Genomic DNA, 26625 nt, shown 5'->3' with positions numbered 1-26625 from the left:
CTTCCCTGTCACTCGAGGCTCAAGTAGCCTCGGTGGCACAGAATGCATTCTACCAACTTCGGTTGGTAGCCCAGCTACGTCCCTATCTGGACAGGGAGGACCTCACCTCAGTTGTCCATGCTCTGGTAACCTCTCGATTGGATTACTGCAATGCGCTCTACGTAGGGCTGCCTTTAAAGACAGTTCGGAAGCTACAGCTTGTGCAGAATGCGGCGGCCAGACTGATAACGAGGACCAGGCAGTCTGAACACATAACACCTGTTCTGGCCCGCTTGCACTGGCTACCAATATGCTTCCTGGCCAGATTTAAAGTGCTGGTTTTAACCTATAAAGCCTTATACGGTGCAGGACCACAATACCTGCTGGAACGCCTCTCTCGATATGAACCTGCCCATACACTACGTTCCACATCGAAGGCCCTCCTCCGAGTTCTGACTCATAGGGAAGCTCGGAGGATGATAACAAGAACTAGGGCCTTCTCAGTGGTGGCCCCCGAACTGTGGAATAGTCTTCCCGATGAGGTGAGCTTGGCACCGACGTTGTTATCTTTTTGGCGCCAAGTTAAAACCTTCCTCTTTTCTCAGGCATTTTAGTCTATTTTAGTCTTTTAAATATGTTTAACTGATTTTAGATTTGTGGATGCCTATATACATGTTCCTTGCACCGAATTATTGGATTTTATTGTGTATATTTATATTCCTCTGTTGTACACTGCCCAGAGAGCTATGCTAGTCGGGAGGTATAGAAATTCAACAAATAAATAAATAAATAAATAAATAAATAAATAAATCTTGGCAGTAGATGATTCCCAGTTGCTGCATATACAAGATAAGCCGACAGCGAGGCTTATATGGACTGCATTAAATGAGGTGCACGTAAGAAAAACAGCCAGCAGTAAAATCCATTTATCACGAAGACTCTATCAGATGAAGATGCCTGATGACGGGACAATGTCTGCCCATTTATTGGAGATAAAGAAACTGTTTGCGGAGCTGCAAGAAAGGAATGTGGTGCACACACAGTTGCAACAAGTGTACATCATTCTCTCTTCATTGAATTCATCCTGGGATCCGATCGTAAGCTCGTTGGAAGCTATGCCAGATGAGGGTCTGACAGTCGAGTACGTATCAGGCAAACTGCTACAGGAGTGGGAGAGACAAAAGGAAGCCGAAGGAAGGGAGCAAAATGAGAAAAGAGAAAGCAGAAAGCTAAACTTTAAGGACACAGAAGCACGATCTTTCGGACTAAAGGCCTGCTACATCTGTGGTTCTAACACTCATCTACAAAGAGACTGTGAAGCGAAGCGGAAAGGACAAGGAAGGAAGTCTTCGAAAGTACACATAGTCAGAGTATCAGGTTCAAGAAAAGAGGACAGAGAGTGCACTGTATGGGTTGTAGACTCAGGCGCTACCCACAGTATGATAAAGGACAAAACATTATTCAAAACTACACTTCCCACGAAAGAGGATGTTGTGCTTGCGGATGGCACGCACAGACAGGTATTGGGGAGGGGAACTGTAAAGTTAAGCGTACTTAACACTTTAATGACTGACGTATTATATGTACCAGGCTTAGAAAGTAATATCATGTCTGTTACGAAACTGAATGCAATGGGATATATCGTCACATTTAGACAAGGGACATGTGAGATAAAGAAAGGGGACAAACTCTGTTTGGAGGGGTATCTTAGGAATTCGCTGTTTTACATACAATTAAATCCCACAGGACATGCTACTATGATTGCAAACAAGAAACCTCATGATAGATGCATTCACCTATGGCACAGAAAACTAGGCCACGCTAATTTCGGTACGATCATAAAAACACCCAGCAATAGTATGGATGTAACATTAAAAGAGTGTAACCAGTATGTGGAATGTGATATTTGTAATCAAACCAAAGCCACAGTTGCTCCCAAATGTAAAGAAGCAGAGAGTAGCACAAGTGCACCATATCAAACGATTCATATTGATCTTGCAGGACTGTTTCAAAGATCACAAGGTGGTGCCAAGTATTTTCTAGTAATAGTAGACGACTATACCAGGTTTTGCACCATATATTTGTTACATGGGAAAGACGAAGCAGAGGGGAAACTAAAACTGTTTGTGAAAAAGATTGAGGTGCAACACGGTATAACAATCCAACGAATACGCTCTGACCAAGGGGGAGAATTCACTGGTAAATCGCTAGAGCAGTATTTGTTAAAGAAAGGGATAGAACAAACTTTAACAGCCCCATTTTCTCCATTTCAGAACGGAATAGCGGAGAGAAAAAATAGAACCCTACAGGATGCAACTAGAGCCATGTTAAGGGACTCTGAGTTACCGAATGCTTTTTGGAGAGAGTGTATGATATACGCCAATTACATTCAAAACAGGCTGCATCATAGGGCAATACAAATGTCACCATGTGCAGCTTCGCTTACCTGCGCGAATCTCCGGCTTTTCACTGGCCCCCTCAGCCACGCATGCGTGATTAACACACGCATACGTTGGGCTGTGGCTGGCCACCTTCCCGCTCTTTCTCAGTCACGCTCAGGCAGGGACTGCAGAGACAGCGGCTGCCAGCAGGTGCCTGAAGGCAAAAGCGGCCCTTTCGTGTGCCCAGCAAGGAAAGTGCACCAGGCCCATTCCGGACGGGCGGTTCCCCCCCACACCGAATTTCGGGATATCTCCTCATCTGGCGCGCGATTCAGGAAGGGAGTCCAGTGACCGCCTGGTATTAATTTTGTTTGACTTACTAGATTACAAAGGATTGCAAAGGGGCGCTTTGGAGAGACGCGGGGAGCGCTCAGTTTTTTAAAATTCTCGCTCCCCGCGAGAAAGACAGGGACGAATAAAGCGCTCCTCCTCCTCCTTTGCCAGTAACAGTTTGCCTCCCCAAGTGGCTGTGCGTAAAGGGGGTGGGGGAGGAAGGAGCGAGAAGGCTGGAGACTCCAGACACCCAGGCCCTGTTCCTTCCCCCCCCTCACCTAGCCCCTTTGCTGCAGCCGCCACTGCCAGGAGAGAGAAGGATGAGCCGCGCACGAGCGAGCCAGTCGCACCTGCCCAACTTCGGCGGCAGGTGCTGCCCCTGCGTGTGTCTGCACCATGGTGCGGCGAGCCACCCTCGGTTCCAAGCGGACGCTGCCACAGCTCAGCCCGCCCAGCTGTAGCTCGCCTTGTCCCCGAGAAGCCGCTCGCAGACAGCGGAAGCAGCGGCCTGGGCGAGGAGAAACCGTCTGAGGCTGCCTGCAGGTGACGTAGTCTCCTTTGTCACCACGTGTCTTTGGGACTCTCTTTGGTTCGTATCTGGATTCTCTGTTGTTCGTATCCCACCGCTACTGACACCACATGTGAGGCGTCCTTCCCTGGCTCTCCCTGTCAGGTTCCTACCTGCGCGTGGCTACTGCCTGTCTCTAGGCACCACCAGGGACTCCACCAGTCCGGACCGCTCTCTCTTATGATTTCTCTCCCCGCTCTAGCACAGATCTCAACAGATCCCCCTGCTAGGCAACCACCAGTAACGTCCCAATACTAGTATTCCCAGAGACTCTGAATACTGGTATTGTTACTCTCTTCACCGCTGCCACCATTTGTTACAGTTCCCCTTCAGCCTTGGTCATTACCTTACCCTCCCTTCTGGTCTGTGAAACCCCAGCCAAGGATCAGGCCTTTGGTAAACCAAATTAAGTATTTATTACAGATAACAAAGCTAACAAGATTAACAAGATTTCTTCTTAAGGCACATAAGCATATGGTTTTACTCAATACTAATCCGAACTCCACCTCCCTCCTGGTAAACAACTCTCTAAACCCCACCAAGCAATCCACTCTTTCTTTTCTCCCCCCAGATTCCACAATTCACCACCTCACATTCCCCCAGATTTACCTGTCATCCTTTCATTTATACTGTCAGCCATTTTAAACATTCAGCCAATCATCAAGCATTCTATTGCCCATTCACTCCCCCTCCTCTTTCACTACTTACCATGTATACTCTAAACAACCAGCACTTACCATATATACACTAATATATAGGAACATCACACATACCTCCTGCTCTGTCCTATGGAAAATAAGAGATGCTGGCTAAAGTCTTGTTTGAATCTAACTCCAGTGTGGTAGACTTATAAAACATTGAGATAATCTGGATTTTAGACAAATAGGAATGCTATTTGTACGAGACTATACTGCCATAGCACCATATGGAAAATATGCAATGAATCTCAACAGAGAGAATTTTCTGAACTTGTAGACAACAAGCTCTGCTATAGCATGAACGGCACTCTGTCCATGCAGATGATACAAAAGTTGTTTCCAGAGGGGATCAGTGCTCCTCATACATTTTTTTTCCAGCAGCAGAACAGCAGCCACATGATGCTGGCATCAAAATGCCAGCCTGTATCTTTCCACATTTAATCCAGATTAACCCTTTCAATGGAAAATCTAATTGACTGTAAAATAAACTAATCAATGACCTTTTCCCCATATCTGAATGACCCATTTGCAATATTAAGCCCCTGTCTCTAACCACCCAGAAAGAGAGGGAGTGACTGACACGAGGTACACTGGGGTAAGAAACATGAAATAGATTGTTGGACTCAATGGGGCATAAATGTGCTTTCTACCTCCTATGGCAGGAAATGGGGAACCTATGGTCCCCATCCTCCAAATGTTGTTGGACTCCAGCTCTTGTCACCAGCATGGCCAATGGTCAGGGATGCTGGGAGTTGTAGTCCAACACTATCTAGAGGGCCATTCCCTATCCATGTACTATAGCTTCGGGGCATCACTCCTGAGCGTTACTGCTAAACTGGAACTACAGAAAGCAAATGTCTTCCAGATGTATTGCATGTGCTTTCATCACCTGTATTATTGCTGTTCACCTTGTCTGCTGTGCAGGCTAGCAGATCAACATGAACAACATGTTTGACTTCTGGAGATCAGATGCTTCGAGGCAGCACCTCTGAACTTTTCACAGGAACCTCATGCAGAAATGCTTTCATTGGCAAACACATTTGTATGATACTGTTGTGAGATTGGGTAAACGTGAATCAATCAATCAATCAATCAATCAATCTTTATTGATACGGTCATAGACCAAAAGACATTTATAAATAAAACTACATACATTTATAATAAAAGGTTACAAAGTTGCAGTCATGTTAAAACAGTAAAACAATAAAACAACAAGGAAAACAGTTACAGTTGGGTGGCGGAAGCTTCTGGAAGGATAGATGCCTTCCGAATTGATTGAGCCGCAAAAATAAATTTAGCAACTGACAAGATAGTATCCTTATTAGCTGCTGACAAAAGATGTAAAAGTAAACAGTTAAGCGGTTTGTAGGGGTATTTATTTATGATGGGGGTTATGAATTTGGAGCGAATATCGTCATATAGGGCGCACTCAAAGATGACATGAGAGAGAGTTTCTATGGCGCTGACACCACAAAGGCATAATCGGTTTGCATACGGGATACGTTTAAATCTCCCTTCAAGTAAGGCAGAGATAAGACAGTTAAATCTAGCCTTTGTAAAGGCTAGACGATATTTGGGGATCGTAAGAGTTTCCAGATAAGGGGCACTGAGCATAGGCACAAAGCTCAGACCAAAGTGAATAGGAGAGCAGGTCGAGGTGGCTGCAGTTATGGAGCGTTGGAAGTCCATATCGTTGATACGAGTCCGGATAGAATGTTTAACTGTCTCTGGAGCGAGGCACATCAGATGTTCAATTGAGAGGCCAATACTTGCAAGGTAATTTGTAAACGTACGGGCCCATTTCGAGGTAAAAGAGTCTTCCCAGAGTAAAGGGAGATAGCCAGTAGATTTTTCATAAGACATTTTAAACCAGAAATTTAGGGCGGCCAACCACGCTTGAGACTCAAGTGAGACTAGGCCAGATTCTAACCTAAGGACCGCCGCAGGAACGCACCTGGGAACGCCAAAAATTTGTCTGAGAAACAAGGAGAGAACTGCCTCCGCAGAAGAGTTGAAGGCGCCAATCCATAAAGGTACCCCGTAGAGAAGTTGAGAAATAGTTTTGGATCTAAAAACCTTTAGGGCTGCCGGAATGTATTGTCCTCCTTTAGTGAAGAAGAACCTTCGAATACCACTGGCTGAGTTGCGAGCAGTAGAAATAGCCCCTCGGATATGGGGATTCCAGGACAGAGAGGAATGAAAAAGTATACCAAGGTATTTGAAATGAGAAACCTGTTCTATTTTATGGGTATTAATTGTCCATGCGTGAGCAGGAGAGTGCTTGGCAAAAGCTAAGATCTTAGTTTTGGAAAAGTTTATAGATAGTTTGTTGTCATGACAGAAACTCATAAAAGCTTTAGTTAGGCGTTTGAGTCCTACTTTAGAAACAGAAAGGAGAACAGCGTCATCTGCATACAATAACAAGGGACAATGCAGGTTTGCTAACTTAGGGGGGTGGAAGTCCGGGGATTGACAATAAAGGGACAGATCATTCATGAAAAAATTAAATAAAAGAGGGGCTAGTATGCAGCCTTGTCTAACTCCTTTTGTTGTAGTAATGGGGTTTGTGAGATGACCTTCACGACTACATCTAACACGAAAGGATGTGTGGTGGTGCAGACGGCTAATTAAGAAGAGGAGTCTCTTGTCGATCGTAGATTTTGCGAGTTTCGCCCATAGTATCTCCCTAGGGATGGAATCAAAAGCCGATTTCAAGTCGACAAAGGCAACAAACAGGCCGTTACCCCAGCGGTTCTTGTATTTTTCAGCTAAGTGATTTAAAATCACACAGTGTTCTATCCCAGACCTACCTTTCCGGAAAGCTGCCTGCTCCCTCCCAAGGATATTATCCTCCTCCAACCAAGATGAGAGTCTCTCTTTTAAGTAGCAGGCATATAGTTTGCCAATAATGGAAAGGAGGCTAATTGGGCGGTAATTTGCTGGGTCCTCTTTGTTCCCTTTTTTAAATATAGGGATAACTATGGATTCAAGCCAAGACTCAGGGAAGCATCCGGAATTATTGATCAGAGTAAAGAAATTTGCTAGAAGAGGGGCCCACCAAGCTTGGTGCGCCTTCAACATTTCAGAAAGTATGTTATCAGGTCCAGGAGCTTTGCCGGATTTCAAGCTAGCAATCAAATCAATAATTTCTTTTTGGGTTACAGATGGCCAAGTGGGAAGATTTGTTAAATTATCAATAAAGGAAACAGCATTTACAGTCTCGTTGTTTGCAGAAAAATATTTCTCCCAGAGGTATGGGGAAATGTGGCAAGGGGCCGGATTTAGTGGGCTCATAGAACCAGAAATCAGCTCCCAAAAACACTTCGAATTATTTGATCTGGAGGCTTGAATTAGGGCTTCCCAATCTTCATGCATCACCTGCCTTTTTTTGATGACTATCATATGCTTGTAGTATTTTTTGATAATAAAATACTCAGGGGGCAGGGTGGTTAAATTTTGGTGTCGATATTGAAGGTATAGCCGTCTCAGCTGTTTCTTAGCATCAAGACAGTCCTTATCAAACCATCTGGGAAAACCAGTGGTAGGAGGAGCCCTGAAGGAAGAAGATGGTGGGATAATAGAGGCTTTAAGTTTGGTAATTAAGGAGTTATACGCTATTGACGCTAAATATGAATCAGAAGCATGCATGATCTCCCTCTGTAAGGACAGGGCAGAGGGGGAAGTGAGAAATAAGGCCACATTAGAGGCTACTGTGGGAGTCCAAAATGTCCTTTTATGGGTAGGGTGGATTAGATTTGCCATTGGTTTATGGGTAAGGAGCAAGTGACCGCGTTCTGGTAGATAAAAGGAAAAGGTGAGGGGAAGGTGATCACTATCCTGTCTGGAGCCGACAGAAAAGTCCGAAATAAACCTAAACAGGGAATGCGAGATCAAGGCGTAATCGATGACACTGCACCTGAGGCCAGAAATGTAGGTAAATTCCGCACATGAATCTATCTGCTTATGACCGTTCAACATTATTAGGCTGTGTCTAGCAAGGAATCGGTATAAACATATTCCACCATAATTTATCTTGGGGTCCTTGGAAGTCCTAGCATAGCCTGGGAGGTATGGGGCGGTGTCCTCGCCCCCCCAGAGGTTTGAAGCAAATAGCGCATCATTGTGGGGGCCAGACCTGGCGTTGAAATCACCCATAACAATGAGAGGAGCTTTGGGGAATTTAGCCTCGAGTGATGTTAGATAATTGGTAAGAACGTCCCAGTCACAGTCAATTTGTGCCCGAGAGGCATGAGGGGGAATATAAACATTTACTAACAGAAGAGAAAATGTGCTAAAAGATAATAAAACAGCCTGTGCAATGTTTTTACAAGGGGTTAAACTTATAGAGCGAGCTGTTACAGAAGTAGAAATGAGTATGGCTAGGCCTCCTTTGGGTCTGCCTTTGGAACTGGGTTGGGAATAGGTCGCTGGTAAACATGAACAAGAGAAACCATCCACTATTAATTTAAGGGTACACCACGTCTCCTGTAAGAAAATTAAGTCAAATTTGTTCAGAAAAGTAATAAAGTCAGGAATTTTTTGTTTGGCATTCCACCCTGCAATGTTCCAGGAGAGAAGGTGGAATGTAAACTTAGGTGAGAGAACAGAAACCTGGCATGCATTAATAATTGGATTCGTAGGATGAGAAATTTCCTTTGCTGTATAAGATTTGCAGAGTGAGTGCTGTGGTGTCCTGAAATGAGGGTTTACCATTTTTTCAGGAGATTCACAGGATAGAATCGGGTTTTTAGAATTTAATAAGGGTTGTCAAGTCAGTTCAGGAACCTCATGTACTATCACATCACATATTGTGCTAGGTCTACAAACATTTGAGTAACAATGTGGCAGTACCTTTAAGGGAACTTTCAGAGGAGAAACTTGAATGCTGGATGGTGAGTTCAGTTCATAGTCCTCCAAGTATCTGGAACATGTCCTTTTTGCCCTTAGATTGTTTAACAGATTCTGCATTTTGTTTATGACCTCACTTTGTTCATTCTCAGTGAATGTATGGAAACTATTTAATAGTTCCTCCTCTCCCTCACAAGCAAAGTCAAATGCAAGATCTTGATTTTCCTTACTGGTAAACGTGAATCAGAAGGACTGCTTAACTTAGGTAGACTGGTCAAACTTCTAGCTGTCTGTCAATACCTTCCTTTTTAAAGGGAAATTTCTGGCTGTTGGCTCTCAATGGCTGGATCTTCCCTAAGTCTTCTGAATGGGGGGATGGTCTGAGCTAAGGATGAAGTAACCTGTGGGGGGGATAGACTGCACTTTTTGAGTGTGGCACAGCTATAAAGGCAGAGGACTAGTTTTTAGGCTCTGAAAAGTACCTGTTGGGGACTGGATATCTGATGGGAGGCCGTGGATTTGCTGATGGAGTGTTTAGCCTATGCACCTCCACCTATGCTAAACCCATATATTCATAAATGAATGCAATTACAAAACACTAAGACTCCAAGGGGAAAAAGTGCTGCAATCCTGTAACTTCTTATCACTCAGGGAAGTTGGGCAGGCATAACAATAAAAATACTGTTTTGTCTTTATAACCATTGAACTTAAACATGAGTTGCTAGTATCAACTGACAGACCCAGGCTTCACCTAATTTAGACCTTAAAATTCAGGTTACCTTGCAACCTCCTTTTACTTAGTAATAATTCAAAGATCAGTTTCATGCATAGAGAATTATAAAAGGGGAAAACAGAAAGAAGAAGAGTGAGAGGGAAGAAAGGATACAGACATGCATTTTAAAAAGCATTGGAAGGAGGAGAACATATTTTCAACTGCTTTTGAAATATAGTTAGAATTCTGATATTGTAGAGGTGGATATAATATTCATCCCTGGATAGGAAGTAGTGGATCAAAAACTCATTTTAGCTTATATCGTACAAAGTAATCTGTACAGTAGAAGGGATTTACCATCTTATGGAAGTAAACTAACAAAATAGGTTTATGTTTCTTGCCAATCTTTCATTTAGATTGCCTTCACCTACAAGAAAACCTGCTGTATAATGTCTCAGAACTGTAGTGGGAAATAAAACAAATGAAAGAGATATATATAGTACCAAAACTGCAAGCTAAAAGACCAGATCATAAGCATAAAGAAGGCAATGTCATTCATAATGGATGGATGTAACTCTGCCATGCTCCCCAATGCGTGTGCATAAGAAGGACTCCTATATATGTACTGATGAGTACGAATAGAACTCCAGCAATGGGAGATCCTAATTGGCCCTGGATTCTCCCCCCTCCCGCTTGCATGGAAACAACTCTACGCATGTACATATATTGGTACATGCATAGAGATCCTGTTATTATAACTGCTGAACATGTGACTAGCACACATACTGATAGGAGGGCATGGCTGCCAGGCATAGCCCCACAACACCCTCCCCCTTAACACATGATAGAGAATTATCTGAAAACCTGATATGTGATACACATAGTACCTTACCTATCTTATGAGTGAGGCTCTGCTTGAGTGACCGTCCATTATAAGACAAGACTTGGACTATGTTGTAGTAGTATCACAACTGTAGAATGTCCTCCCCAAGGATACATTTTGAGGCAATCATGTTAAGTATTTGCAGTATCCATAACTGTGAATTTGGCATGTACAAATACGAGACAGCTCTCAATTATGTATGGGTATATAACTGGATGAGGATACAGAAGGATTTTGAGAGAGAAAATCCCAACCCATTACCAGGGAATCACAGTATGTGAAACAAGGTGTAGGCTTGACAAAGTCATCCCTGCTTCTAATATGATATATTGTGGAATAATACATGATACCTTGCTTCAGATTATTGCATGCAATTTCTTTCCTGTGATTATATTTCCAGAGCTTTTATCTTCAGATCATTTAGAAAACTTAAAAGCTATGCATTAAATCTGACTACTGCTTATTGCAATGTGACAGGCTTGGTGAAAATAGCTGTTTTGTATTCAGATTGAAACATGGGGATAAATTCTTCTCTGTCCTGTGCACAAGTACATTTACACAACAACTGTTCCACCTATGCTTCTCTGTTTGGATTGGAATGAATCTAAACCTGTGCAGAAAAGCAAGATAACAATGCTTTCCTGAGGTGAGCTTGAGGGCCGGCACCAGAGGGCAGCCGGGTTGGGCCCTGGCCAAGGGTCCCTGCAGCCCAGAGGGGCCCCTGAAGGGCCCCTCCTTAGAGTGAGAGGGTGGCACTCCTGTTCTGTGATCTGTGATAGGGTTGGGTCCTGCAACCAGAACCTGCTGTGGATTGCAGAGATGGAGCTCCCAGCCCCCCCAATACAGACAGTGTGGGCTTCCATAAGCCTGCACACATGCCCCACCTACCTCTCCCATCAGTGTGAAAGCTGTGTGCGCTGTGTGTACATGCATGCCATCACCCAAGATAGTGATGGAGGCTTTCCTAAGGGGCTGACGCCCCTGCTACCATCTTTGTTGATGGCAGGCATCATAACTACATGCACTACATGCACATGTCATTCACAAGACACGAGAGATAGGTGTGATATGCAGGCAGGTTTATTAGCCCCACACTGCCTGTATTAGGATAGTGTTGAGCTACAGGGCTCAAGGACCCAGTCATGCCTGGTACCAGCCCTGCTTGTCCTACAGCCACTTCCCATGACTCTCCAATGTTTCCACACATGGATCACTCCCATCACACATCAAGGCAGTGCTATGAGGGAGGATGAAGGATCCACAGTTGACAGTTACCAGCTCACTTCTGAGGTCCTCAAAAAGATGGCCACCAGTACATTCAGGGAAGATTTTCTTTCTTATACATAAAACAGCTAGGCTGGTGAGGACCAGAGGGAGGGCCTTTTCAATAGTGGCCCCCACCCTATGGAATTCTCTCCCAAATGATCTCCGCCATGCCCCTTCTATGATGAGCTTCCGCCGGACTTTGAAGACTTGGCTTTTCCGGCAGGCCTTTGGAATGGGTTAAGTTTTACTGTTGGGATCTTAAATTTTAACTTTTAATGTTCAATGTATTTTATCTTGTACGTCGCCCAGAGTGGCTGGTCAACCAGCCAGATGGGCGACTAATAAATATAATATAATAATAATAATAACAATGAGTTAGATCCAGACTAAGGCTTACCTAGAACTGGAGTAAGCCCTACTGAATTCAATGGGAATTGCTTTTGAGTAATCATGGTTAGGATTGCACCTAAGTCAATGCAAAAATTTTGTCATAAATGTCATGACATTTATGCCAGCAAAAATGGTGGTGTAAGCTAAGTTCTATTTTAAATATCCGTTTTCTCTCTTCCAGACTCAGGTTGACTCAGCTGGCAGTATTTGTTTTTTTTTTTAATTTTTATTTATTGAATTTATATCCTACCCTTCCTCCCAGAAAGAGTCCTGTTCCTGAAAGGGTTTGCAATAGGGGTAATTTATGCCAGCTTAATCTAAGGCAGTGCACATGCTGCCACCTTTCTGTACTTAAATAATAATAATAAATGTATTTTTGTTGTCCACCCCTAATCCGGAATGCAGTCCCGAGGTGGATTACAAAGATTTAAAATAGCAAAGTACACATAAAAACCATATAGAAATTTAAAAATACCAAAAAAAGGAAACCATACTTACACAAATCCATGAAATCCTTAAAAATACCAAAATACAGAGTAGAAATTTAGCCAAATGCTTGTATAAAAAGATGGTTCTTCAGCAGCCATCTAGAAACAGGAAGAGGAATGGCTGATTTTACCTCACGGAGAGGGGCATTCCATAGTCTAGGGGCCATGACAGAGAAGGCTCTGTTGCAAGTATTCACCAATTGGATTTCAGATATAGTAGGCACTCACAACAAGCCCTCTGCCCTGGCTGTTGTGCGATGGGCATGACTAATGAGGGGAAGGCGGGCAGACATATACCTAGGTCCCAAACCATTTGGGGCTTTAAAGGTCAAAACCAGCACCTGAATTGTACTTGGAAGCAAACTGGGAGCCAATTTAGCTCTTTTAGCACAGGCATAATGTGCTCAAAGTTAGCATCCTAGCAGTCACATTTTGAATCAGCTGAAGCTTCCAAGTAGTCTTCAAAGGCAGCACCACATAGAGTGCATTAAAGTAATCCAAATGCAAAGTGACTAGGGCATGGGTGAGGGTGGTCAGATTTGAGCATCCAAGAAAGGACTACAGCTGGTGCAACAACTGAAGCTGAGTGAAAGCTCCCCTGGCCACTGCCACTACTTGATCTTCTAGCAGCAAGGCCAGATCCAGGAGGACTCTCTGACTGTGGACCTGTTCCTTCATGGGGAGTGCAACCCCATCCAGAGTGGGCCAACAACCCCAATCCTGGTTAGCATTTCTGCTCACCAATGGCACCTCTGTCTTGTCCAGATTTAATTCCAGCTTGTTCACCCACATCCAGTCCATTACAGCCTAGAGCCCCAATCTAGCACCTGCACAGCATTCTTGGGATCTGATGTGACCACTATGTAGAGGTGGGTATCATCAGAATACTGCTGGCAACCAAGCCCACATCCTTGGACAACTGCTCCTAATGGTTTCCAGTAGATGTTAAATAACATGAGGGACAAAATGCAGCCTTGCTGAGTGCCAAAGGCCAAAAGGTCAAACTACATTCCCTCAGCACCACCTCCTAAGCATCCCTCGAGATAGGATCGGAACCAGTCAAAATCCTCTAAGGCAGTCCAGAAGGATACCATGGTTGATGGTATCGAAAGCCACTGACCAGTCCAGCAGAACTAACATGGATCCACTTCCCCTGTCCAGTTCCCAGCATAGGTTGCCCACAAAGGCAACCAAAGCAGTTTCAGGGCCATGACCTGGGTGAAAACCAGACTGACATGAGTCAAGATAATCTGTTGCATCCAAGATCCTCTGTAGTTAGGATGCCACCACACACTCGTTTGCTCAAGAAAGGGAGGTAAGAGACTGGGCAGTAGTTGTTAAGTTGCAGTGCATCCAAGGAGGGTTTTTTCAGTAGTGGATGCACTACTGCCTCCTTTAATGACACCTATAACCTCCCCTCTCATACAGACACATTTATGATGTTATTAATTCATTCCCTCAACCCATTTTTATCAGATTTTACTAGCCATGAAGGGCATGGATCCAAAGCACATATGGTACCTTAAATGCTGAAGAGAATCTTGTCCACATCCCCAGGTTGTAAAAACTGAAGAGAATCCAAAATAACAGGACAATCCAGTTCCTGAGATAACTCAGTAGGTACTGCCATAACTCTTGAGTCAAGATCATACTGGATTCAAGTGATTTTATCTGCCAAGAAAGATGCAAATTAGTCATAGCAGACAACTGAGGGCTCCAACCCTTCCTTCTGAGGCTTTTGATGTAGAAGGCCTCTCACAACTCAGAAAACTGTCACCAACGGGTTCTCCATAGATGCAATAGTGGTAGAGAAAAATCTCCTCTTTGCTGTCATCACCACCACAGAGTAGGCTCTAAAATGAGCTCTAGTCTGTGTCCAGTTATATTTGTTCCAAATCTTCCTCCAACGTCATTCTAACCATTTTCTGAGCTGCTTCATCACTCGTAGCTCCATGGTATACCGTGGAGTAGTATGAGCTCTGCAGTTCCAGAGAGGATGTTTGAGAGCGATTGTCATGCCTCCCTCGCAGGACTCAATAGAGAATGAAGGGGAATGGGAGACTTCAGACCCAGGAAAAGGGATGAGCAGAGAGGTAGCTCAAGATCCTTTGCCCTCAGACAAGGAGCAGGATCCTGCTGGAGCCATCCTGTCAGATTCAGAGAACAACAAAGAAGCTTCTCTGACCCCAGCAGAGAGCAGACACCAGGGTGTTGAAACAACAGAGGCAATTGGCCTGTTTATGAACCACAAGCTCTTGAAAGAGGGAGGGCTGATTACAAACATCTGGCCTCAGACACTGAGCTTAAAAGGCCATGAGTGGCTTGGGCTCTTGCTGGAAACAATCTCAGGCCTCCGTGTCAGATTGTAGCCAGCCCTGCTCGTCATCCCATGCCTTTGACCCTGTCCTACCTGATTGGATCTCCAGTACCTGGATATTGGACTCCCAAGGACTCGTCTGTTCTACATTCTCTTGGTTCTTCCCATCCAGTATTCACATTTGCTGTAGTTGCTGGCCTGTCTGCCTCAACTCAAGCCTGATAGATTTATGGCCCAGCTACTGGCTATTATCTGCTAATTACTTTACTCCATTTATAAACTATTTCAACTCGGTCGGCAGGGACTGACAGTGATCATGACAAGTGCCCAAGCAGCTTCCCTATCCCAGAGGGTTACTGAAGCATCAACAGAATTGCTAAAACTAGCACCTAGAAACTCCACGAAGGCACTCAAAAGTCCATCTGGATTCATTAGCGTTTGGGGGCAGACCATTCTAATTGGTCTTCTACCCCATGAAGCGGATGGAGCAGCTATAATTTGAACCTATAAGAGAGTGATTTGACCATGACAAGGAAGTTATGGAGATCCCCTCCACTCCCAGATCATATAACTCCTGACCATCAAACACCAAGTCCAGAGTGTGCCCTGCCACATGTGTGGGGCCAAATATTAATTGTGAAAGGTCCATGGTTGCCACGGTGACCATGATACCCTGAGCCAGTCATGAGGATGGTGCCTCTGCATGCACATTGAAATCTCCCAGCACAATAACTTTAGGGGACCTTATGCCTACCTCCAAGACCACCTCCACCAGCTTAGGGAGTGAGACTGTGGTACAGCTGGGCAGCCGGTATAACAACAGAATCTGTACTGTACCCAACTTCAGGTGCAAACACTCCAAAGACCATGAAAGCTTAAAGGAGCCTCTAGATAGGTCCAATGTCTCACAATAAATCACCACTACTTCCCATCCCTGGCCCTCAAGCCAAGCCTGCTGGAGACAGCGTTAGCCTGATGGACAGTGCTAGGTAAGATGCACACCTCCATGCTCTTCCAATCAGGTCTCCATCACACATGTTAGCTCAGCTTGCTCATCCAGGACCAAGTCATCTTTAGCCGATGTCTTACCTGTGACTGATTTGGCATTCAAAAGCAGAACTTTCAGCCTCAAGTGACAGTGGCTAGACCTACCTATGTCTGCTGTGTTGATAAGTGAGCCAGACAGACAGATGGTCACTAAATGACCAGGAATACGTTCTCTGAGACGATGTGCCCCGCTGCCTCCACCATAGCTCCTTCGACCACCACACAACTGATGCTGGCCCCTGATACTGCCCCGTGCCCACCTCCCTAAACACATTTCACCATGACGGCTGTAGTCCAAGCACAATGGAGGAGTGGACAACAAGAAACTAAAAACACAACCAATCCATTAACCAGAAACTGACATAATTCATACCATTAAATGTCTTATAAAAAAGCTTACTACACTTAAAAAGGTAAAAGGTAAAATAACTCTAGGAAAGGGAGAAACAAAAGATGCCTAAACAAAGCCCTGTGGTCTCAAGTCACAGGTTGAGAGCCACAGGAGCTCTGGTGGCACAGATGATGCATAGGCAGCTAGTCTATAAATGGATATGAGGTGTTTAAATTGGAGAAATCACCAACTAGTTGTGTTTGCTAAATCAAATCCCTCTTGTAATGCATGCAGCTATTTGAATTCACACTCCACCCTGTGTTTTATAGACTACAGCAAAGCCCTTGACTGTGTAGATCATGAAAAACTATGGAATGCTTTAAAAGAAATGGGGGTGCCACAGCATCTGATTGTCCTGATGCGCACCCTATACTCTGGACAAGAGGCTACTGTAAGAACGGAATATAGAGAAACCAATTGGTTCCCCATTGGAAAGGGGGTGAGACAGGGGTGTATTTTATCACCCTATTTGTTTAATCTGTATGCAGAACATATACGGAAAGCGGGATTGGACCAAGATGAAGGAGGTGTGAAAATTGGAGGGAGAAACATCAATAATTTAAGATATGCAGATGATACCATACTCTTAGCAGAAACCAGTAATGATTTGAAATGAATGCTGATGAAAGTTAAAGAAGAAAGCACAAAAGCAGGACTACATCTGAACATCAAGAAGACTAAAGTAATGACAACAGAAGATTTATGTAACTTTACAGTTGACAATGAGGACATTGAACTTGTCAAGGATTATCAATACCTCGGCACAGTCATTAACCAAAATGGAGGCAATAGTCAAGAAATCAGAAGAAGGCTAGGACTGGGTAGGGCAGCTGAGAACTGAAAAAGAACCTCAAATGCAAAGATGTATCACTGAACACCAAAGACAGGATCATTCAGACCATAGTATTCCCGATCTCTATGTATGGATGTGAAAGTCGGATAGTGAAAAAGGCAGATAAGAGAAAAATCAACTCATTTGAAATGTGGTGCTGCAGGAGAGCTTTGCGCATACCATGAACTGTGAAAAAGACAAATAATTGGGTGTTAGAACAAATTAAACCAGAATTGTCACTAGAAGCTAAAATGATGAAACTGAGGTTATCATACTTTGGACACATCATGAGAAGACATGATTCACTAGAAAAGACAATAATGCTGGGGAAAACAGCAGGGAGTAGAAAAAGAGGAAGGCCAAACAAGAGATGGATTGATTCCATAAAGGAAGCCACAGACCTGAACTTACAAGATCTGAACAGGGTGGTTCATGACAGATGCTCTTGGAGGTTGCTGATTCATAGGGTCGCCATAAGTCATAATCGACTTGAAGGTACATAACAACAACAACAATCTAAAAGCGGGTCCCAAGTTATACATTCTTAAGGAGTAGTCAGACCTTTGCTGTACTCAAGTGTTTTGTGACCATTTTGATAAATGTAGGGTTATTTATTTATTATTTATTTCATTTATCAGTCACTTTATAAAACAGAAAATTCTCAAAGCGACTTGCCAAAAGACAATGCAGTACATAAAACAATTAAAACCATAAAAATTAAAATAATAATATAAAATCCATAAAATGCTCCTCCAACAATGTTAATAAGGACCAAGGGCATTATTTTTTCACCAAGTGACCCAAAGTGACTTACCTAACCTATTAAAAACAAATATGAAGCCTAAAAACAACAATTAAAAATCAAATTAAAGCAACCATAATCAATACAAATAAAGGGCAGGTATACAGATCCCACACTACTAAAAGAGGTCATCAAGAGCCAAAGGCCTGGCTGTAGATGAAGGTCTTCAAGGAGCAAATTGAAAGGTAACTTAAGTAATTCACCCCAATAATAGTGGTGAGCTAGTGTGGAGAAACTCAAGGGTGTTTTAATAGGTAGACAACGGGCGGTATCCAACGTTGCAGGTCTGCTGGTGCGACTCACGTCTATGCACACAACAAAATTTCCTCTTCTTCTCCTGTCCCCTCCAGCCCCCTATGTGCCCTCAAAATCAGCTCTGGAGGACCCTCTGCAGCGGATTTAGGGGATGCATGGGGCAGGAGAGGAAAAAGACATCCTGTTGTGCCAGCAGAACAATCCAATATCTCATTTCTTTCCCACAAAATTATTATAGGCTCTGCTTTTGAATGTATAACACGAACAAGAAGACTGTTAGATGGGTATGTTCTGTAGCCACCAGAACTGGGATGGTTTTCTAAAATCAGAAGAGATTTATTCAGTGAAAGTTCATGTAACTTGCCAAAAGAAACCCCACACCACCTGGCATACTGAAGACATTTATATTTACTGTAATCTCTCAATGGTATTGCCTGAAAAAGGAAGGTAATCTCTTTGCAAACACAGAGAAAATACAAATCTGACCAGTTGAAAATATCCCTGGCCCCAAGCTGAAAACACCTTGCACATGTTTAATACTCATAAAATGTTGCCATGTTAAACTTCTTCATTATGAAGTGTATACTTTTTAGAAAATAACTAGTATTGATTTTCTCTAGATCCTTGCTAGCATAAAAGAATCTAACAACACATTTGCAATAGTTTTAATTAGAACATAATGTGTAGTGTGTATTGCCTAATTAACAAACTGTGATTGCTGTATACAAGTGATTCCAAAGGTTTATTAAGAAGGTCCACCTTTTTTCTTTTTTCCTGAGACTCTCCTGATTCATGCATGCAACCTCCAAAAAGGATGCTTGTGGTGGCAGGGCTGAAGTTGTTGCAATCACCGTGAAGCCACTGTAAGCAAAAAGCTTTCTATGTGGTTCTTTTATTCACATGCATGAACTGGGCCTTTGAGCTGGAGTTTTTTTCCTCCCAAAGATGAAACTGAAAAAAAGTTTCTCTAGACCAGGAATGCATGGCTCTCCATATGTTGTTGGACTCCAACTCTCATCAGTCCCCGCCAACATGGCCTATGGTCAGGGATGATGTGAGCTATAGTCCTGCAACAATAGGAGGGTCACAGGTTAGCCACCCCTGTTCTAGATTTTGCCTTCAGAGGAGGGATGAGGGAGAGATTCAGTTTAGTCTGCATTTAAAGGAGAGTTACCTAATTCACACTGCCAAAACAATGCATGAACCAAACAGAGTTATCCTCTAAAATTCGCACTCCTCCTGTATTTTTAAAAGTGGTGCAGGGGGAAGGGAGAATTCCACCTTGTGGTTTTTCTCATTAAAGTGTTGCAAGAACACCTGCACTTGGCTGACTTTCTTTTCTTCTAAAGATACAGGATCAGTCTCAGGCCAGGAACCTGGCAACCCTAACTCCTCCATATATTTCAGTGCAGTTCTCCAGCCATGTAAGTTGTACAAGTATATACTAAAGTGTGTATGACAATGCATATATTAGTGAAAATAATATGCATTATACTAGAGGAAATTACTTTGCAAAAATGTAACAAAAGGAGGAAAACAAAAATTAGCACTAAAATTCAGGTGCATTTTCATGAGGATTGTTTTTTAAACTCACAAACTGATGTGGAAATGTGAAGAAGTGAACTTAAGACTGGAAAAATTAGAAACTAAAATTGACAAAATCAATTTAAGTTCCTGTACAAGCCCCTCATTGGAATTGCCTCATGTGACTAACTCCACCCCTCCTTTCAAGGTTATATCTCCTGGCAAAAAGCTTCCTTACCTCCATCCATTACATAGGCTGTGGGCACACTAGTTGCTTCAAAAGCAGCCAGAATGGTTTTTCTGGCTCGGTTTTGAAGCAACTCTACCCTCTGCTGGCCACACCTCCCTTCCCCACTACTGACTTCACACTTTTCAGGATCACCCACGCATAGTGTTGGGCCAATCACTGTCTCTGCCTGAGCCACACCTGGCCACAGGTTGATCTACCAGTCAGTTGTGAAATCTTCCTGAAGCCAATTTTTTTTTTAAATGCACTCGAGCTGATCCAACCAGTTTTAGAGTAAAAAAGGGGCAGAGTTTGACTAGTGTCATATGCCTGTTTTCAGAAAAGAGAGGTGGAAATGCACTGGAACTGGCACAATAATCTACCCATAGAGACTGTCTGGTAGACTTAACTTTGTCTGGCACAAATACATTTCAAGATATAGTCCTCATTTTAAATAAACTGTTGCTGAATATAGCAGGTCTCTTAATATTGCAGATTATTTCAGAGGACTGTTTTTAAAAATTGCTTAGGAAAGCTACTTATTTACATTCCTGATTTTATATTTGCCTGAATACAATTTCTATCCAGGCAGGACAAGATAGCAAAAACCCAATGAAGATTTAATCTTTCAGGCCTCTGGCATTTTGAGGCATTCTTGTATTGTTATTTTAATATAGCCCCTTTCTTCTCAAGACTGGTACAGAAACTGAAATGCAACTCTGTAAACTCCCTGTGCATTGTCATCATCACAGATTTGCCTGGAAATATTTAACTACAGAACTATGTTTGTGCTGCCACTCAGTGGCCGAACAGTGTAGGGTAAGTTAGAGAAAGTTAGAGGATGAAAGCTAATGTAAGCATGTTCGTATATAGTGAACCAAGTATAGAAGTTTCATATATGTAGGAATGCTACCTGCACCTTGTTACATATCTGTGAAGACACTAATGGGAAATCATTAAAAAAAAAATAGGCATAGTCAACGTACACAAATTTTATTATTATTATTATTATATTATATTTATTAGTCGCCCATCTGGCTGGTTGTCCAGCCACTCTGGGCGATGTACAAAGTAAAATACATTAAACATTAAAATGTTAAAATATTAGAACCTAATAATAAAAACTTAACCCAACCCAAAGGCTTGCCTGAAGAACCAGGTCTTCAAAGTCCGGCAGAAGCTCATCATCGAAGGGGCATAGCGGAGATCATTTGGGAGAGAATTCCATAGGGTGGGGGCCACTATTGAAAAGGCCCTCCCTCTGGTTCTCACCAGTCTGGCTGTTTTAACCGGTGGGATCGAGAGAAGGTCTTCTGAGGCTGATCTTGTTGAGCGGCATCCCTGCTGATGCTGGAGGCGCTCCTTCAGATAGACTGGCCCGAAACCGTATAGGGATTTAAAGGTCAGAACCAACACCTTGAACTGGGCTCGGTAAGCAACCGGTATCCAGTGCAACTCCTTTAGCACTGGAGTGATGTGATCCTGCCGGCGGCTGCCTTTAATCAGACGAGCCGCTGCATTCTGTACCAGTTGCAACTTCCAGACAGTTTTCGAGGGTAACCCCACGTAGAGCGCATTACAGTAGTCTAGGCGAGAGGTGACCAGGGCATGTACTACTGGTGGGAGCAGATGGTTGGGAAGGTAGGAGCGCAGCCTCCATATCAGATGGAGTTGATACAGCGCCGCCTGGCTCACAGCCGAAACCTGGCCTCCATGGACAGCTGGGAATCAAGGATGACCCCCAGGCTGCGGACCTGGTCCTTCAGGGGCAAACGTACTCCATTGAGCACCAGGTCTATATCCCCCAACCTTCTCTTGTCTCCCACAAACAGTACCTCAGTTTTGTCTGGATTCAGCTTCAGCTTATTCCCTCCCATCCAGCCACTCACCGACTTCAGGCACTTGGACAGGGTTTCTACGGCCAACCTTGGTGAAGATTTAAATGAGAGATAGAGCTGCGTGTCATCCGCATATTGATGACACCGCAGCCCAAAACTCCTGATGATTGCCCCCAGCAGCTTTATATAGATGTTAAACAGAATTGGAGAGAGGATATAACCCTGTGGCACCCCACAAGTGAGAGGCCAAGGATCCGACATCTCCTCCTCCAATGCTACTCTTTGGTACCTACCAGAGAGGAAGGAGTGGAACCACTGCAATACAGTGCCTCCTACGCCTAACCTCTCCAGGCAGTCCAAGAGGATAGCGTGGTCAACGGTATCAAAAGCCGCTGAGAGATCAAGGAGGACAAGGAAGGTGCATTCGCCTCTATCCCACGCCCTCCTCATATCATCCACCAAGGCGACCAAGGCTGTTTCAGTCCCATGTCCAGGCCTGAAGCCCGATTGAGATGGATCCAGATAATCTGCTTCCTCCAAGTGCGCTTGCAATTGCTTTGCCACCACCCGCTCAATCGCCTTGCCTAAGAACGGTAAACTTGAAACTGGGCGGAAGTTGTTCAAATTTCGAGGGTCCAAGGAGGGCTTCTTTAAAACTGGTTTTATTATTGCCTCCTTGAGCGCTGATGGCATTACTCCCTCTTCGAGTGAAGCATTTACCACCAGCTTAATCCCCTCACCCAGTCTATCTTTGCAGCTCATAATGAGCCACGATGGGCAAGGGTCGAGTAAGCAGGTGGTTGGCTTTAAGGTTGAAAGCACCTTGTCCACTTCATCGGATGGAAGAAGCTGGAACCGATCCCACAGCACCGGAGCTTTACTAGTCACCTCTGGCTCACTCACTGTATCCACAGTGTATGGAATAGCACTCTTAATACAATCGATTTTCTCCGCAAAGTGTTTTGCAAATTCATCACAGGAGACCTTATCATGTTCCATCGGTTCCGGAGCAACTGGACCGACCAGGCTCCGGACCACTTGGAACAGTCTCCTGGGACAGCACTCTGCAGAAGCAATAGAGGCAGCATAAAAATCTTTTTGCTGCCCTTATTGCCACATGATAGGTTGCCGCCGCAGCTCTAACATGTGTTCGATCGTTGTCAGAGCGAGACTTCCACCACCGGCATTCTAGTCGTCTCACCTCCCGCCTCAGAATTCGCAACCGTGGGGTAAACCATGGTGCAGTCTGAGCTCTATTCAGGGGGAGAGGATGTTTCGGAGCCACCTGGTCTAATGCCCCGGTGATTGCGGTATTCCAACCTTCTACCAGGGCCTCAGCCGAGTGGCTGTGTGCCTGCTCCGGTAAATCCCCAAGCGCATTCAGGAATCCATCAGGATCCATCAAACGCATGGGGCGGACCATCTTAATAGGTCCTCCACCCCCACAGAGGGTTTGTGGCATCGAGCAGTCTAACTTCACCAAATAGTGATCTGACCATGACATGGGGGTGATGGATGTACCCCAATTTTCAGATCACTTCCCTCCTCTCCCGAGACAAACACAAGGTCGAGTGCATGACCGGCTACATGGGTGGGCCCCATAGACATAAGGTGCAGCTCCCAGGAAGCCATGGTTTCCAAGAAGTCCCGAGGTGCCCCAATGAGAGTGGCCTCCGAATGCACACTGAAGTCCCCCAATACCAAAAGGTTTGGGGACTGCACTCGTACATCCGAGACCACCTCTAGCACCTCGGCCAGGGAGTCCGTCGTGCAGCAGGGTGAACAGTACACAAGCAAAATCCCTAGACTGTCCTTTGGGCCCAACCTCTAGTACATGCAATCTGCCACCTTGGTCTCACAGAGAGGAGGTCTGGTGAAAACCAACGACTTTCAATTAATAACTGCCACTCCCCCTCCCCGACTACCGACCCTTGGCTGCTGTGCATACGAGAACCCAGCCAGACACATGGTACTACTTATGTGAAAAAATATCCACAAAAGTTTAAGGTTTGTAATTGGGTGTCCTTCCAAAATATAGTCCACTGTACTAGTGTCTGCACACAACAGTTTAATCTGTACATAAGAGAAATGAAGGGGACATATTTGACATTTAAAATGTCAAAAATGATGGGGGATCCTTCACAAAATCCAAGATGGTCAATTTCTGATCTCATAACCACTCTACTTAAGCAAAAGATGTTTAGGTATGCAAAGGATGTGAGGCTATGGAACAAGTGTTCATTGGCAAATCTGACCCATTTTCTGTTGATACCAACAATAATCGTACAGGTGGGGTTATTGGGCACCAGATTGCAAGCACTGGGTGTGTTTTTGACTTAATCTGTGAGTTTGTTGACTCCTAGTGATTGAATTTTATTTATTTATTTATTTATTGCACTTGTATACTGCCCCATAGCCCAAGCTCTCTGGGAGGTTTATAGCAATCAAAAACATTAAAACAAACATACAATTTAAAACACATATTTTAAAAACAATTTAAAACACAATTTTAAATATAAAACAATATAAAAACAATTTAAAAACACATGCTAAAATGCCTGGGAGAAGAGGAAAGTCTTGACCTGGTGCCGAAAAGATAACAGTGTTGGTGCCAGGCACACCTCGTCAGAAAGGTCATTCCATAATTTGGGGGCCACCTCTGAGAAGGCCCTCTCCCTTGTTGCCACCCTCCAAGCTTCCCTTGGAGTAAGCACCCAGAGGAGGGCCTTTGATCTTGAAAGCAGTGTACTGGTGGGTTCGTATTGGGAGAGGCGTTCCATCAGGTATTGTGGTCCCAAGCCATGTAAGGCTTTATAGGTTAAAACCAGCACCTTGAATCGAGCTCGGAAACATACAAGCAGCCAATGCAAGCGGATCAGAATCGGTTTTATATGTTCGAACCGTCTGGTCCCTGTTACCAATCTGGCCACTGCATTTTGCACAAGCTGCAGTTTCCGAACCGTCTTCAAAGGCAGCCCCACGTAGAGTGCATTGCAGTAATCTAATTATATTCCAGTTTAATCAATTGATTCATGTGCAATAATGCTTCTTCCTTCAGAATGTGTTCACTGTCCCCTTCATGCCACTGATGAAATAGTCTTGTGTGTAAAAGCTCATGCCAGAGTAAATTTGATAGTCTTTCAGTGTCACAGAGGTCTTTGGTTAATTTGCTCCCAGAACCTGTTAATAGTTGAGTGCAATCTTTCTGGATAATGTAGCCACGGAAAATCACTACATAAAAATATGATCCACAATAAGAGCAAAAGCAAATTAATGGAATATTCAGTACCATATCCAAAATGGGCAGAATTCTAGCACATCCCTAGACTACACCAAACCTGATCTGACATGGACAGCTAGCTACCTGAACCTCCTGATTTCAGATGCTTAATCGTGTCAATCTCTCAGAATCATTTCAGAATATGCTGCAGAAGCTCCCCCACTGTAACATTAGATTCAGAAAACAGAGACGTGCAAACAACTATTGACTGAAAATCAAGAGGCAGCTGGCAGGCACCAATAATTACATTCCCAACAAGCTTTGTATGTGCTTATAATTTTCCCTTGGTCAGCAGACATTTTAAATGTGCAGCCTTTCTACTGTGATTTTTCTTCCTATTCTTTTCCTTAAAATGCCATTGCACAATTTTCAGGTCACTGCTCACTCAGCCTCTGATGATTTGCATATGGAAATAATGTGGACAGCTTGTCAGGGGTGTAAACACTGCACTTCCAGACAGAGGCACACCACTGCATGTTACAGGAACTCTGTGCCTTTGTAAAAAGCAAGAATCCAAATGTTCACTATGTCAACACTTTACATGATTATTTTTCCGTGAACTAAAGGCAGATGAGAATGAAACAAAGAGGTCAACTACAGCTTTCTGGATGAACACCTGTAATTGTACCTTTCTGTAGTTCTCGTGTAGGATGACCTCCATATCCTTCTACTGTTGGATCTCCAGTATGCCCAGAATGACTGTTGCACAAGAACGAGAATTAATCCACCAAAAGTGAAACATTTCCAAAAGAAGTTCAAGATATTTCCTGAGAGGAGGACCTGAGTTCCAGTGGCAGAGCTATCAAGTGAGAAAACCCAGGATCCAGTTTTGAAAGCTGCAGGTCATTCCTTGCAGTACAGACTCTGAGGCACTTTAAATCAGAGTTTTACCACTGAATGTCCACTCAGATAGGAGCTACAGCCAGCCATGGGTTGCCACGAGGTTTCTGCCAAAAGCAGTTTTGGAGTGTTAGGGTGCTGATGGACACCCAGAACTCTGTTCTGGGCTTGCTTCGGTGCCCCAGTAAATTACATCTGTAAATAAATAGAACATTAGAAATCACCATAAGTCAAAGGTTCACACCTTCGGAATCACTTTTGCATTTTTATTGCCTCAGGAGTGCCATTAACTGCAGAAAAGCATTTTAAACACATTTTAGCTTGGTAGTCCTTTCAGTTCATTCTCCCCATGTGTTCACTGAATGTGAAGAGATGGATTGCACCCACTGGCCCTCACTCTGACTCATGTACAGATGTACACATGTACAGCGTTACACACATGGTCTCTTTGAACGGAACTGAATTCAAGCTGGGGCTGCAAATGAAAAATCATAAGCCCATTTGTGATTTGTTTAAGAGAAGCAATGATGAATGCAGGTTCTTATGTAACATCAAGCCAGCCTCTGGTTTGTTTCATCCATGGCATGCTGAGGGGAGGAGCAAAATGTATGTTCACCTTTAACCATAGTTTATTTTAAACTATGTGTATAGTGACATGCAAACCATGCCAGTGAATTCCATCAGTTAAATTATGTATTGTGGAAGGTATTTTTTTCCAGACCTGAAC

The 26625-nt window shown here is 43.8% G+C and overlaps 1 long non-coding RNA gene across 1 annotated transcript; it reads right to left on the bottom strand.

Moving 5' to 3' along the window:
- Positions 1–12572: 12572 nt before the first annotated feature.
- LOC133369116 (uncharacterized) lies at positions 12573–19991 on the bottom strand. The gene is made up of 3 exons (XR_009758862.1): positions 19953–19991; positions 14068–14217; positions 12573–12645 (listed from the first exon to the last, which is right to left on the bottom strand). It is a non-coding gene; the product is annotated as an uncharacterized LOC133369116 (long non-coding RNA).
- Positions 19992–26625: the final 6634 nt, after the last annotated feature.

Source organism: Rhineura floridana, chromosome 1, assembly GCF_030035675.1.
Source record: "Rhineura floridana isolate rRhiFlo1 chromosome 1, rRhiFlo1.hap2, whole genome shotgun sequence".
In the NCBI taxonomy this organism is placed as follows: Eukaryota; Metazoa; Chordata; class Lepidosauria; order Squamata; family Rhineuridae; genus Rhineura; species Rhineura floridana.
This window is presented reverse-complemented; position numbering and strand designations above follow the sequence as displayed.